General features: G+C 34.7%; 1 protein-coding gene across 2 annotated transcripts in view; it reads left to right on the top strand.

The window, feature by feature from the left end:
• Positions 1 to 15724, top strand: part of LOC106125424 (netrin receptor UNC5C) — an 80567-nt gene that overhangs the window by 25674 nt on the left and 39169 nt on the right. The window contains exon 1 of one of the 2 annotated variants that reach the window (XM_013322621.1): positions 13963 to 14196. The exons of the other annotated variant lie outside the window; for it this stretch is intronic. The gene's annotated coding sequence lies outside the window, so the exon portion shown is untranslated. Of the gene's footprint in view, positions 1 to 13962; positions 14197 to 15724 lie in introns of those variants that run through there. 2 annotated transcript variants of the gene reach the window in all.

Genomic DNA, 15724 nt, shown 5'->3' with positions numbered 1-15724 from the left:
TTTTATGTTCCCCTTTGTCCTATCTCACGGACATCGACATTGTTTTCTTTTTAAACGCGTTGCTTCACTCCCGACAACTTGTTCGGGCATCGTTTCGCTAAACTGTTATTATACAACGCTTCGGAATTTTTTATGCAGTGATCTCGAAGGATTGTATTGATTGGATGGTCAGATCTTGAATTAATTAATTTGTGATAGTTCGTATAAACCATTTGTATGAAATTTAGTAAAACCCTCGGTGCTAAAGGGGAAAAGGTAGGTTTTAGTAGTAACGATACATCTTAAGTAAGTAGTATATACTAATGACGACAAAAAATAAATTAAAATAATGTATGGTACTTGCTTCAGTTCGTGGTACTTAGAAGATTGATGTCACTAATGTTGATGGTAGAACATTACTAACATGAGAGAAATTAAGAAAATACTTTTTAACATTAAGATCAAACAAACGACAAACCGCTAAATTCCATGTCGAATTGATTAAAACTCAATACACAAAGAACAAAGGAGAATAAGAAATCGACCGAATGACGATCCAGATTCAACAGCGCCGACAGTCCGTTTAAGGAATTTCACGATCTGAAATTCTAATACGATATAAATTCATTTTGTTTTTTATTTACGACCAAAGTGCGTCGACACAAGACCTCCTAATTTATCCCCTAATGAAACTAGCGCTAAAAGGATGTTTTTTACATCGACCTCCGACAATCGCTCGAATTCCAAATCGAAACAGGTATAAAGCATCTAAAAGGAAAACAATAAAAACCCTCCCGAGCAATATAAATATTCATTCATCTCTAACATAAGAGTTGAGAGGGGAGCAGAGTGCTAGATATATGGGGTTTGTCAAAGAGAAAAGTAATAATAATTTTTATATGTCATTACGTATGTGAAATGTTCCCGCGTCAAAATTTGCATGGAAGATGGAGGAAGGGGGGGACCGTAATAAATTATATCTCATGCCTTAATAATCGTGTTAGAGATTTCGTAATGCTAAGACGTTTCACGCATCCATACACTTAAATACACTCTTCAAGTATGTAGAATATAATTTAAACTGAGATAACACGCGAGTGTGTACATTTTCATCTGTGTTACGAAATAACTTTAAAATATAATAATGAATTGAAAATGTCCTGAATTATTTTTAAATCTAAAACAAATATTCCAAGAAAATTCTTCAGTTTTTCACTTTGAATTTTGTCTTCTTTCTATGTAAGTAAATTATAATAAGTAATAATATTTAAGTTACATTAGAAAAACTCCAAAGAAAACAAAAACTTTAATAAACCGATACATTTCAAAGCAATAATAAAAAAGTTTCTGATTTAAAACGGTTATTTAATTTAAAATAGAAATAAGTTTGTGGACTAAGCAATCAGTAATAGACGTTCCCGAATATCAAACATGGTCGGCTAACAAAAAATATACAAGCCAAAGTTTTTTTCAATATCCCAAGTTTACGTGGGTCGTGTTTTGTGCCCACCTTTTTTATTTTTAGGGACATTGATTGATTGAACCTTATGGTACGTCTATGAGAATCTTAGCAGGGTATTGTTTTTTGTTGAATATAACCGTTTTCTGACCGTATTCGGTTTCGAATTAATTCCCAAATTTATTATATCTTCATCTCGATATTGATTTACTTTACAAATGGTTAAATTGGTTTTTGTAAACATTTTTTCGGAGATTGAAGCCATGAAATGCGTCTGGATGAAAATAATTTATAACAATTATTGTTTATTAATCTATTTGAATGGCTTATATCTTTTTTTTGGTATCGGGGGGGGGGGGGATCTCTGCGTAAGATACCCTGCCCTTTGGGGGAAAGACTGGGTTATGTGAGATTCTTACTCACTAAAACCCCCTCGGTGGCCAGCCTCAAGTGCGACTGCGAGGTTCCCGGGATCTCCAAAGGAACGCACCGGAAAAATGGCTTGTATCTACTTCTACTTTATGATGACTGCCAAATATTTAAAAACTCTTAATAACACTCTATTGCTCATTCATTGTTCAGTAGCGATGGTATTTGTTCGTAAATAAATAAACACATATTTCCTCCACCTAAAAATTATTTCTAGAAATATAACAACAACTCTCCACATCCAAAATGTATCCGACAATGTACAAGTGAAATACAAATAGCCATCAAAGAATGTTTAAAGCTAAGCACATTGAATTACAATTACGTTCCTCGATATTTTTTCAGTCGAGATACGTCGATACGCATACGTCAGTATGAAAAGATTGTCGTTAAAATTCCGGCCGCGTAATTTATTGTAATGATTATGATACCACTTGTCGATATTTCGATAGCTACAATTTGGACTTCGCTAAAAGGTTCGCGGAGATTCGTTGTCGGAGCAGGAAAAAAACTAATCGGATGATGAATCCGTCTTGTGATTTAGCTTGAAATGATTTTGTTAATGATTATAATTAAGCTTGTTAGTTTAAAAGGATATCTTTTGGGTGTCGCTTTTTGCGAGATTTATAAAATTGTCATTTGAATACTAATAAAATCGCATGTATAAATTTGTTTTGAATATCATAGCTTCTTTGGTTATTTTTTTCTTGATTAGTAACTAAAGTTTTGAAGTTATTCGTGATATACATCCTGTTAAATTAGGGATCCATAAAAATTGTCTTATATTCGCGAGTAATATCAAGATTCTGCGTCGCGTATAAAATTGAGTGTATCGCCTCCGGGCTGGAGGGAACAAATAGCCTCTTTACCCCAATCTCTCAAGTGTCCGACAAGAATTTTATTCGTTATTTCACTCCTTACTTTTTTTCGTCTTTCGTCCACAAACTTTAAATTGCCGTCCTAACTGAATACTGACAATTATTCTTGTCCGACTACTTCAAGTAAACTTTGTTACTTAAAGAATTGTGCGGCAATAAACTTAAGTAACGTCTCTTGCGAACAAAGTTGTTCTAATTTGTTAACAGAGGAACAAAACATCGCGTCGTGTGTTCTAATTTCAAATTTATTTTTTATGTTCGAAGACTAAAGTGCAGCTAATCGTAACTAAGGGCTTGTTCACGTTGAGTCAAAGGTGTGGTGGCGGACGTGGTCGCGAAATATCAAACATATAATAAAATATCCAAGTGGTCACGTACGAAACGCACGAGCGGGCTAGCTAGTGACAGACATGCGTCGCGCGCTGGTGACAATATCCAACGCTTAAGATATTTGTTTGTGTACACGTCGAATTAGCGGCCCTGCATGTCACTCTTGACGTCATCGCTGACTAGATGTCGCACTCGCGAAAACGTCAGCATCGCCATCCTCAAAAAAAATCCCTTGTCATGTCGAAGTAAATTTATCCGCTTTCAGTGACCTTGAATTTAAAATTCTCTGCATTAAAAACGACCACACCAATGAGGATCCAATAATGTATCCAATTAAGTTCAAATAATGAATTGTAACATTTGTCTGCATTTCATACAGGCTTTTGTTTTATATTTGATCCTAACGGAATGCGAATAAGCAGTAAAAAATTTGCGACACAAGTCGTGTTTTAAATTATCGCACTAGTAGTTCTGTCGGAACCCCCTCAGGAGCTGCATTAAGTGTACGTATTATTCAACATTTAGACAAGGAATTTCAGCTCAAAGTATGCCAACGTAAATTATACCGCTGCGCAGTGCAGTAAGTGACTTTTGTTTGTTTTATTCTAAGCCAACAGATAATCTTGTAAATTGTCATATAACCTATGACAATTTACAATAAAATTGTCATAGATTATTTTGAAGAAAGTTTAACGTACGAAAATACATTCCTGTTTGAAGGTGAAGATGTAAAACTGTAAATTTTTTCTATTAATTTAAGTATTGTGAAATGTCCCACTTTATTTAACCTGACAAATAAATTATCGAAGTTAATTCCCAAAAACACCTTAATTTTGAATAATCTTAGGGGCCATTCATATGTAAAGTAAAAACAATTCGCGGGGCCATTAGGTATGAGGGAAAACGAGATAAATCTCAGGCAACAATGAAAAATTGGAACATAACGGGGCCGTACGTGACACGAGCGCTGCTTGCCCCATCAGTTGCCCCGGGCCGGGACTTTCTTGGAAACATTGCCCTTTTTTGGACAAGAACACTTAGTCAAGACGCGCTCCAGACAAAGTTGCATCGATATCTTGTCTTGCAATAAAGTTACAATGTCAACTTTTTTCGACATCCTAGATGTTTTTGGTTTCAATATAATTTAAAATACATTGCTATTTAAAATATTAAGCTTGGACTATGTCTAGTAAACTAATTGTATAGTTTCAGGTGGTTTTTTTTATTTGACATCAATCTACCCGATACCCCTCGCCTACGGCGTTTCTTCGACTGTTTGATTTATGTTATTTCTCTGGAGAATGTTTTATTTTTACTCATGCCATATATTTGTTGGGATTCGATGGTGGCGCAGTTTTTCTTTATTTTCCTCCTTGTTTCCTTGTTATATTTCACAAGTTGTAAGCCGGTTGTTCTCTGGCTTTAATAAATCATAATATTTTGTAGCCGCAGAGAGCCGAGCGCGGCCGTCCGCGGGGATTAGCAATGATGTTTTATTTGACGGGAACGTCTTTTGAGCTGGATACAAAAGAAAAGGTGAATGAAACGAACGTTAAATGCGGCTGGGATATTGTGCTTACATCCTTTTTTATCACGATACTTTTTAGATGCATTTATAAATTACTTAATAGCGGTCAACAAATATAAATCAAAGAGTTTTTACTATACCAAATAAAAATCAGATTTAGCACAAGTACCAAGTTTTTTTGGGATCGGACATTTCTCTTGTAAAATCTGTCGTCTATCAAACGTTACTGATTCGCTTTGAACTGTGATGGAGCTAGTGAAATTATCGGAGGAACGAGACGTGCCATTCTGTCTCAATGTAACGAACGGAAATTCGTTTCGGGTGGACTTTATGTTCCAAAATAGTGTCAAAGGCTGGAAACTCACGAATATGAATTCTGTGGGTTTTCGAAACCAAAAACTAAATAAATAATATTGTTATATCGATGATGGCGATATGTTTCATAGAGATTTTGGTCTCAGAAACCAACGATTAATGTTTCTTACTATTTTTCAACATAAGTATGTACAGGTAGCTAACATCAATAAAGGTTTAATTACTATAACCGTCTCTTGGTTTGTTTTAAATGAGATTTACGAACAGGTTTGTCTATAACAGTAATTATACCTTAATAGCTTCCTATCAATCGTTACACTAAAATGCAAATTAATTATGCTCTCTAGGCGATGCAATGGATATTTAAATACGGAAAATATATGTGTAAAAGCCTTAATGGCTGCGTCCCAACGAGACGCAATCAAGTGCTGAGTGGAATGGCTGCAGCGGGACATTAAGGCAAAGCGCACACTAAGCTATGACTTTCAAGTTATTATGAATTTTAATGTCTCCTCTTTTTGTGTCGCGAAGGATAGATGGAGTGGAGCAGACGTGTTAGGTTTATTTATTTACATTTTCATGAATTAATTTTTTACCTTAAACATAAAGTTGCTAACGTGCCGGAAGACTAATGTTAGTCCTTTTTCCTTCCCTCCCTTTTTTTATAAAGAAGGGAGTGTGTGCTTGGTAGTGCTGTGCGTCTCCACTGTCATACGGCCATTAAAGATAGTCATCTGCAATTGTAGATACTATGGGCAACGGTTGCTTCGCTATTTTGGCGAATTCAATTGGACGTTTCTTTGTTTGCCACCGTTTGCTATATAATAAAAGAAATTAGAATATTCCGTAACTTTGTTCCTGATTCTAAATTTCTTAGTAAAAATAGATCAAATATTACTGTATTTTATTTTATAGAACATTTAACTAATGTTGTTAACAAATAGGTTGTCGAAAACAGGGTAAGCTACGGAAGGTTGGTAGCATTTTTATCATAAGCATAAATGTCATAATTACTGTACTGAAAATGTCCTGTTGAAAAAATCTTATAGTTTTAAATCTAATTTTTATACAGTCCATAACTCACCTGTTCAGAGGCGTTGAATTCGAGTCATATAATTTGCAATTTCTTTATATCATAAACATATAATTTTATTAATCTCTCACGCTACTCCCCGCGGCTGCCTTCAGCCGGTCGACTGATGCTTTTACGACTGTAACATGGAAATACACGTAGTCTGTTACTTGATATACCCCCATAAATAAATCAAGCTTTTTTGTATCTTTTCTCTTTGCAATAAGGTTTATAATCGAGTTTGTGGTAAATTGTACTACCCAGCATATTGCTTGCATTACTCTGGTACCTCGTATCCGCGTAACATATAATTAGAAGTTGATTACTTCTCATATTTTGATTCAGGGCCTATTTTACGATAATGGGCGAGGTGTTAGCCGCTTGTTGGTCTTAAACATAGTGATTAGCGCTCGGCTCGCCAACTTTACCTACGTAAATAATTGAATTCATTTACAGAGCCTAAGGCAAATACTCGTTATTTTTGCAAGCGATTGCAATAACCACTTTTTCAATGGACTTTTTTTATATTGGTTTTATTCTTAAGACATAAGGTCTTCATGGTGTATCGGTTCATAAGCTCTAAATCAAAGCGTACAGATTCGAATCCCAACATTTATTTTATTAGCAATCATGAATTTAGCTGACTTAAAATAAAGTGGAAATAGAAAAAATAGCACAAATGACTAATAAGTCACGGAATCTAAAGCCCGATAAACTCAATGATTTAAAGCCAAATAAATAAAAAAGAAAGCTATTAAAATGATAACCACAAAAGCTTACTATGTCTAACGGAAAATATTATTCAAAACAACTACTTAACCTGGAGAAATTAACTAAATTCTCTAACTATAGTTATTTTATGTTAAACTCTTGTCACATTATTAAATATAATGCCACTACGTCATCATTATAACGATTTCCTGCAGCGTCGTGAACTCTGACCGTGCGACTGTTCGTCTCAAAAGATATAACTTGCGCCCACGCCGGCTTCGATCCGGTTGTACCTGAATATGAAAGGTTTATCATAAAAATATATTGTATACGTGATATTGGTGACCCATAGAGAATCACAGTGACCTTATTTCAATAGACTTATTGTAGACTAACCGTTGTCAAACTGAGTTTATAATTCTGGCTATTCGTCTACGTAGATTGTTTACAAGTGTGAAGTAGACTCAAAAACCTAAGATTTTATCTCTGAAATATTATAACTCAACTACTTTAATATTTTCTCCATGTGTGCGGTATAGATTAATATTTCTTTATAAAGAACAAAGTTGAAAATTTACATTTTAATAAGGAAAATATTAGTCAACAAGAAAAATGAACCAAAACACTTAAGAGACAAGTCCGTTACTAGACAATTTAGCGAGCACGACAAACGCTTAGAGGCGCACGAAAATATTCGATCGCGAAGATCTTAGCGATAAACGTAAGTAGCGAACAATGCTAGAGTAATGTAGGGAGCCGCTGGGCGTGGGCATGGGATGCAAATTGCGCGGCGTGGCCGTGGGCAAGGCGTCGTGGGCAGTGGGCAAAGCGTGCGCCGACCGCACCGGTAGCACACGACCGCCGCCTCAGGCCGCTGCTTACTGCTCTAGTGTTTATTATTCCAACGGCGGCGAAAATACTCAGGCGGTCATGTCTATGAGGAATTTTAGTATTCGTATGACACGCCAAAATTGTTTTCTAAGTGAGAGTTTAAGGATGGGTTTGTTTAGGTCACAAATATTCCCTTAACTTCACATGATCCGTGTTAACTTACGCATCGCAGTTACAAAGGTATCTTTAAAAGTTTATTCTAGGAATTTAATATTTTTTACTCAACACTGATATAGATAGAAAAGATCTTAAGTCCAATTCCAAAGCATCAGGTACAAAATCTACTTCATAAAATAATCATTTAAAAATTAAATAAACTTGGTTTAAACCTTTCAAGTGTATCCAACGTCGTTGGAAAAATTTTCACTGACATTTAATTAGCCATTGGTTACAGTAAGCGCTCGTAGCGCCGTGAGCGGAGAACCGATAGACTGGAAAAAGGAAAAGCTTAGCTCTTCAATACAGCTCAGCTCTTACCTTTTTAGTCTAGACTAGACGGTAGCAAAATAACGTATCATCGAACTAAAAAGTATCCAATGAAATTTTTTTAATCTACAATTATTAAATGTCGTTTATTTAATAAGGAATCAGTTTGTGATATTAAAATTATTACGGGAATATCTTATAACTTCAATCTTGTTTTAAAAATTGAATTAGTTGCATAAAGAACTGTCCAACTTAATTTCGGCACGAAGTACAAAGTGACAAAATAACATTGGATTGATAAAAATTAAATTTAATCTTAAGAACACATGTTTACATAACATAAATTACGATGTTATTAAAGTTTGAATAATAAAACCGGTATCCACATCGCTTCAATAGTCATAATAAAATAAATTGACATCTAATGCTCGTGCCACTTTTATTTCTTTGAGGTACTAAAAGAAAACCACTTATCTAGTCGAGTCTCGACCACTATTTGTTTATATGTAAAGAGATAATATATTGATACATATGCTACAGAGTAATATGTTTCTCGAGACTATCGACGTTTTAAAATAACATAGTAATAGCTTATTTTACGATCCTATTAAATATCTTACTACCACACTATCTTGTACATAACCTATGTAATGTTTGAAGTATCATTTTCCACTCAAGAGAGTAGACATAAAAAACTAAAAAAAAAATAATGTCTTGACAATAAATTGTCATAATATAATTAGAAAACGACGATCGAAAACTTTTTAAATACATTCTAAAATGAATATTTTGTTAAAAATTACTACTTTCTATATAAGCACTTTTTACGGTAGGTGGTTGAATGGAACGGCCTGATCGATTTCTTATAAGAAAGATCGAAAAGGTCAGATTCTAAAAACGAAGTGAGCGCGGAAAAGCATAACCGTTACGAAAGATTACTCTTTAACAAAGGGACCAGAACGCAAAAAAACCTTGGAACGCCCTAATGGAATCTCCAAACTCGATCTATTATCGACGCTTGAGTCACGTAGAATATTAGACCTTTGCATTTGGAATAACGTGAAACGATCGAATTGACGAATACACAGATCAAAGGGTTTTGTGAGTGCAGGCGATAACGAGGAACAAGCCTTCAATTGGTACTAACACGTACATTTACAGCCTCATTACGAATCTAACCGCTAATGTTTAGTGGTAATATGCAAACTTATTACAACATTTCATACGCTTTTATTTAACTAGTAAGCTAAACAAGACAGTAGTCTAATGTTATAGTTTGTTACTTCATTTGTGTGAACTAAAATTATGGAACTACACAATTTTTAATCCTAAATAAAAATGAATTTCCGCAGTTGACTTAAGTCACTGTATCACATCTAAATATAGCACCACGAAATTATATATTATAGAAAACAGCAAAAAATTATGCAGCAAGAAATATGCTGAGCTTTTCTATGTTTGGATAACATTTTTAGATTCCACTCTGCTTTTAAAATATTATATGCACTAAACACATGAGTATTGGTAAAATTATTCATATGATTGAGTCACGACCCGATGCAATTTAGAATATGAATTAATTTTCTCTGTGTTTCAGATATATCGAACGTCAAACTTATCCGGGTCTTTGGTCTCTGGTCGCTGGTCTGCAGTAGAATTTAAAGTTAGCAATGTTATTATCCACGTTGGCGTCATTGGTGTCTTACGTGATCCGCATCCTTGAATTTGAATGGAAAATGAAAAATTACGAATGCAACTCCGTTTGCAGATGTTGTTAACGATTACACTTGTTTTATGCAGATCCTCGATTAGATCGTGTGAACGACGGATTTAAAATAAATGTATTTTACGCAACAAGTTAGTTTGAGTAAGACCCAAGACGTGTCTTACAAAACAATCATACAACCCCGTTTAAAAGAAAATCAAACAAATGCCTAACAATTAGTATTTTATTGAATATTATTTCTACAGTAACAAAACTACGTATCAGATAATTTACAAGTTTTGATGAGTTCATATCTTCAAACAGTTCAAATGATACATCACTTGTCATAATGACTGATAAAGAGAGAACAGACAAACAAATTTCGAGGGTTAACAATAGTTTATCTGCGGCCACGTATCCGCTATTTATAGTCAACGACGAAGAACCGAACGCAATTGATCTCCCCGATAAAACGTCACGCCAACGATAGGAGAAGAATAGAAATTCCCTTGAACAGAAGTCGTTTCTGTGCAATTCTCTCGATGTCTAGCGCAAATTGATCGTAAAGAAGCTATAGTCGATGCATTGAAATGTGAGCGTGAAGATCCTCGATGGGAATAAGAAGTGCATTGGTGTACGACGGACGGATGAGTTAAGCCGGGACGCGGCTTGAATAGCAATGTCGCGACCGGCGATAGTGTCGGCTCGCGCGCACAGCGACCCGGGAGACTAACCACCGACAAACTGAGCTTTACTGACCACCCACAAAACTTGATAAGGAGCATTATTATCTCCTTAGCTTGTTAGCAGCAGGAAAAGTATTAACCTGATACCATTAAATTAGATGTCGCTCGGCATTTGTAGGGTTGCTCTACTCTGTTGTATACATCGTAATTAGGTTAAAAAAAGTTCTCAATTCCTGGACTAAAAAAAATGAATAAAGATAAAACCAAAATTTTACGTCGTACATATATATATATTATATAGATACATAATTTATTAGAAATAATGAGCTCTTTTATTACTAGTTGACGTAACTTTGTATCTTCTACTAGAAGATCCTCGGCACTTAGTATTTTATTCTTATATCGTAAATTAAAATATAAACATTTTTGATGAATTACCACAGATGATTAACACGCTATTCTATACATTTCTACTTTTGATTAAGAACAATGACCAAAGCAATTAAGATGGCGGCTAAAGCCTACAATTTGTATAGCTTAATTAGTAAAACAGCTTCGGGAAGAGCAGTAGGAATAAGGGGAAGCAATCAACGTGGAGCCTTTTAATTATCCCTGTATAATTCGCGGTTAAAAATGTTGGAAAATTTTAAATGCTAAAAAGACCGCGGTTGGAGTCTGCTCTGTAATCAATCAGCTATCTAGAGTATGTCTAAGATAAATTTCACATGTAGTTTCATTTAAAGTCACACTTTTTATTATCAAAAAAATGGGTGTTATTTAAAACATTTAATAAATTTTTCACCATATTTTGATATTATAGGTAAGCGACACACCTTCAGTTTTAACTAAAAAGTCGAACGTCTGCAGCGGGCTTTGAACGTAACAATGTCTGTCCATCAAGTAAACACCTAAAACTGATAAATGCCACAACTGTCAGTAGATCAAGCACCTCTTTAGATGTTGTCTTGAGCCGCTATCTTTGTAGACATGGGTCGGACATAATATTAAGTTTGATTTTGATTAGATATTAAGTTTAATCTAATTAATTTGATCATCGTTGATGTGACGTTGATAGGCAGAGATCACTAAGTGCCATCTGTACCGTGAATAAAATTAAAATAAATTTAATGCGAACAAAATCTGGTTCTTCGGTTCTCAGTTGAATCTAAAAGTAAAAGTACAAGACTTATAATATTGGAATCATAATTCTTAAAAGTGCACACCAAGACTGTTTTTTCGGCGCCTTTGGACTATTTTAGTTTTTTAAAGGTCTCGTCTAAGCGTCCTTCATGGTTTTGGAGGTCATTATAAGCCTGCGACACAACAAAGCCCATCAGTCATAAAAAGGTCTTCGCACCACAGTAATGTGTTCGCAACGGGTGCGCACATATGGGCCGCAGTTGCACACGGATTGGTTGTAAAATTCATAAGTACGCATTTACGAATCACAGCTAACAAAAAATCACCACCCAGGGCTGGTAAAAAATGATGCTCAAACGACACAAAAAGGGTTAAGAGTGAAGTTAATCTTCCCTTTGGTGGTTAACAAGCTTAATGTCAAAGGGCATTAACAGTTTTGTGTGTCAATAGTCTGTCTATTTATGTTGAATACAGTATTAAATCCAGTCATTATTGAAAAACAATAACAATATTTTGTTCATATAAAATACACGCACATAATATGACAGTCATTTAATTTTGAGTACCAAAAGTAAAAACAGCAACAAGTGGACAGATGCTCATCATATTGAAGTAAACAAAAGTGAGGTTAAGAAAAGAGATAAATTTTAAAATGTTCACACTTCAAAAAGGTGTTAGATAAAAGTTGAAAGCTAGGAGTGGCATGGAGCTATTATAGAGGGAGCCACGAGAGACGCGTCTCGAGCGTTGACGGATGACGGCTGAGCTCCGGGGCGTCTCTGAGTAATGATCGGCCAACCATTACTCATTACGCGCCGTGACTCGCCGCGCCAAGCTTTTATTTCAGCGTCGCACTACTGTTTGCGATGATTTATGTCGCTCTGCGGTGCATTGAGATGTTTACCTTTGTTTAGCTTTTTTGTTCGTTTGCGTCTCTCTTGATCTTACAAATATCAACATTATGTATTCAATTTATTTTAAATTATGTCTTAGTACTGTCATATTACTTGCATTTGAATTATTGTAATATTTAATACTGTAAATTTAATTTGCTTATTAAAATGATTATAAAAAAATTGTGTAGTTATTAATGAAGTTTAAGAGTTAAGATTGCGTAAATTTAAAATAATGGGCCATCTTATAATATATAAGATATAATAATGGAATATGTATGTCGTTAGAAGTTTAAAAGGGTACAGCCCATCTCTGCGACTACATTGTTTTTTTTTTGTTTGAATCCTATCGTTGGGATAACTCATAGTTCATAGTTTAAAAGGCTGACACATTAAGGACTTTTATCATTGATTTATACTGACAGTAGATATTAAAGAATCTTTTAATAAAGCAACCGTGAAAGTGTTCCTTTCTGGTATGACATTATCTTAACTGTATAACTTTTAAATATTTTTTTTTAATTACAGTTGTCTAGTCCCTATTATAGCAATGTAACTAACAAATTTCGTTTAAAAACTTTCGCACGCCTCTCTTCATTGAATGTTTGTGAACGCAAAACCGGAAGCTAGAAAAAACAGGCCCTTGACAATAATTTTATTTTATCTTTAAATTATTATCTGCTTCCATAAATGTATACAATTTGTTCATACACTCGAATTTCACAATGTATTTGTGATCTAACGGTACGCCCCGCAAACATCTGTGAACGAACGGATCATGGTTTCCCGTAAAAGAAATATGGACGATAATAGTTCTCGTATTACTTGAAAAGTGAGAGAAATCGCAGACTCGATAAGGTAATAACAGGAGCTGATCCTATCTGTTGCGCCCCTTTGTTGCATACCGAGCACAATGCAGTTGTAAATTTTTGGGTTCTTAACTCCACAATGTTCCCGTCATTAATCTATGAGACGCCCGTTGTAACTCGAAGCGGGGCCGGGCCTGGCTTTTGTACCTGCTCCGCGCCTTGGCCCTTTGTGCATCCCCTGACATGTGCGGGGCCCAGACAAAAACCTTGTGCAATATCGTCTGCCTCCGACATATTTGAATGATCTGGAAATAATACGATAGAACGGAAGACTGAATGTTCGATTCGAATTGTTTTATATTACATCTCTAATATCTTCGTTGGCTTCGGTATGAATATAACCATATTAAGTTTAATCTCCCCAGATCGTTGTAGCTATTTTAAAAAATGTCACCCGCAAGCCTCACCGCACTTTTTCTAACACATCGTTTCCACTAAGCCCTCGACATGCATTAACACTTAAAACTGTGACGTGCACTTTTTCTGTTCGATCTCCAGATGTGCCTGTGTCATTTAAATCTTCTATTGCTCCAAAAAGATCAAAAGTTATCTCCTCGGCTGGAGACTCCCTTTCCCCCGTGAGCTCCTTACCCCTCCGTTCCCTGTTCCCCTCGGTCGGGAGCCGCGAAGGCAGTCCAATCGTGACCTCGGCGGGCGACGGACGTGAAAGCCCGCGCTGGCGCTACGATCGCGCCTGAACGCGATATTGTAGAACAGTTTTTGTTGTGTCGATTTAAATCTATGGAGTGAAACTTTGCATACGCGTGTGTTGTGTTCAAAACTGTTTGTTACTAATAATATAACTTTTACACGGCTTGGATTACGTGGATTCGAAGTTATTTCTACGAAGTGATATTTTTTGGAGGAGATATAACTTTTTTTGGTGTAAGTTCATTGTTGAATAAATTGATTTACAATTTTAACTAAGTTAAATATAAAATTAAAATTTTAAGCTATATAGGTAACTAAACTAATACGAAAAACATGAATTGAAATCTTACTTTAGTGAAAAAGTTTTTAAAACTCTACTTAACTTCATCAATAGTTGAAGAACTAGCAAAACTGACTGTTATCGACAAAAACATTGTTATCATGTAACCTTTCTAACTAGGTACTGTAATAGATGCATTTCTGCTGATACGAAAAAGATTTATTAGTCTCTCCACCCTGTCATTGTTGATAAAGAAGTCGGTCACCGTACTATCGGATCTCCAGCCTCGGTTATTACATAGTTTTATTTTTTTACGACAAACGAAATCGTAAAGGCGGCAGCAATTGTTGGGAGCTAAGCCAAAATCTGATAGATGACAATCATGAGCCTAAAAAATAGGTTAATGTCCTTTCCCATTACTGTGTTTTGTCACGTGTCGAAGATTATAGATTAAAGAGAAGACGCTTATTAAGGTTTCTTCTGTATGTAATTGTGAATGAAAATTTATGATAAACATCAAAGAGAAAACGTTTGTAAATTGTATTGTTACATTCGTGGAAGAGCTTTCATTGAAAGTTAGAATAATGGTTAATTGTAAAACAAAAGGAAGCGTATAATTAATTTATTTTCAACTTGCAATTTAAAATAGTTGTTAACCACCCCTGTGCGCAACTGTCGGTTTGTCTATCAGTTGTGACGAGTGTCTCAGGTTAGATTGGAAATTGATAAAGAGCTTAAATTAATATGCCAAATTAAATAATGTTTGTTTTTGACAGTAATTATAATATTTACTATAGCGCCCGCCGGCTATCAACTAAATTATAAATAAAGTTGATAAAAACCTAATGCTATAAACATACTTAATAATAGTGAATATTAAGGTCTTAATGTTTGTTGGACAAAAAATAATACGATTAATCACAATTAATAAAAAATCGGTGTTCAGAATTTTTCTCCCTTTAGAATTTAAACTCTTTAAGATATGCTATCATTATCTTCGTCAGTTCCTTAATTGACTTAAGAATAATGGAGGTACAAATAAACTTACCAATTCTCTGTTCAAGGTAAGTGTTTTAGAAGCAATCGAATTGAATACTATATTTCTGATTTTTATTGAAAAAATATTATTTAGGTGTATTTTTAAGCGATCGAATCGTTTGTTTTAAGTTTTTTTCTTATTAATATTTTAAGTGATAAGCAGCATTATATGTTACTGAAACGAGAATAGACAATATTATTCGTGTATTCCCAGAATAATATAGTCTGTCGGCTGTTAATTTGAAGCAAACTCTCAGTACTGCTAGGACACAAATAGAAACAATGCTTCATCCAGTTAATTGTATTAAGTTAATTTTGCAACCCGATTTAGTAACGGAATATATTTTGGTACCCGTTTTAGTATCAGATAAACTGTAAAGTTTTTATTTATTTTATCATAATAAATTCCGCATCCTTTTAAACATTACATCAAAATTTTTCTTA

The sequence above is a fragment of the Papilio xuthus genome, unplaced genomic scaffold (assembly GCF_000836235.2).
Source record: "Papilio xuthus unplaced genomic scaffold, Pxut_1.1 DF825928.1, whole genome shotgun sequence".
NCBI classification, from domain to species: domain Eukaryota; kingdom Metazoa; phylum Arthropoda; class Insecta; order Lepidoptera; family Papilionidae; genus Papilio; species Papilio xuthus.
The sequence above is the reverse complement of the archived record's forward strand: the minus strand, read 5'-3'. Positions and strand labels throughout refer to the sequence as shown.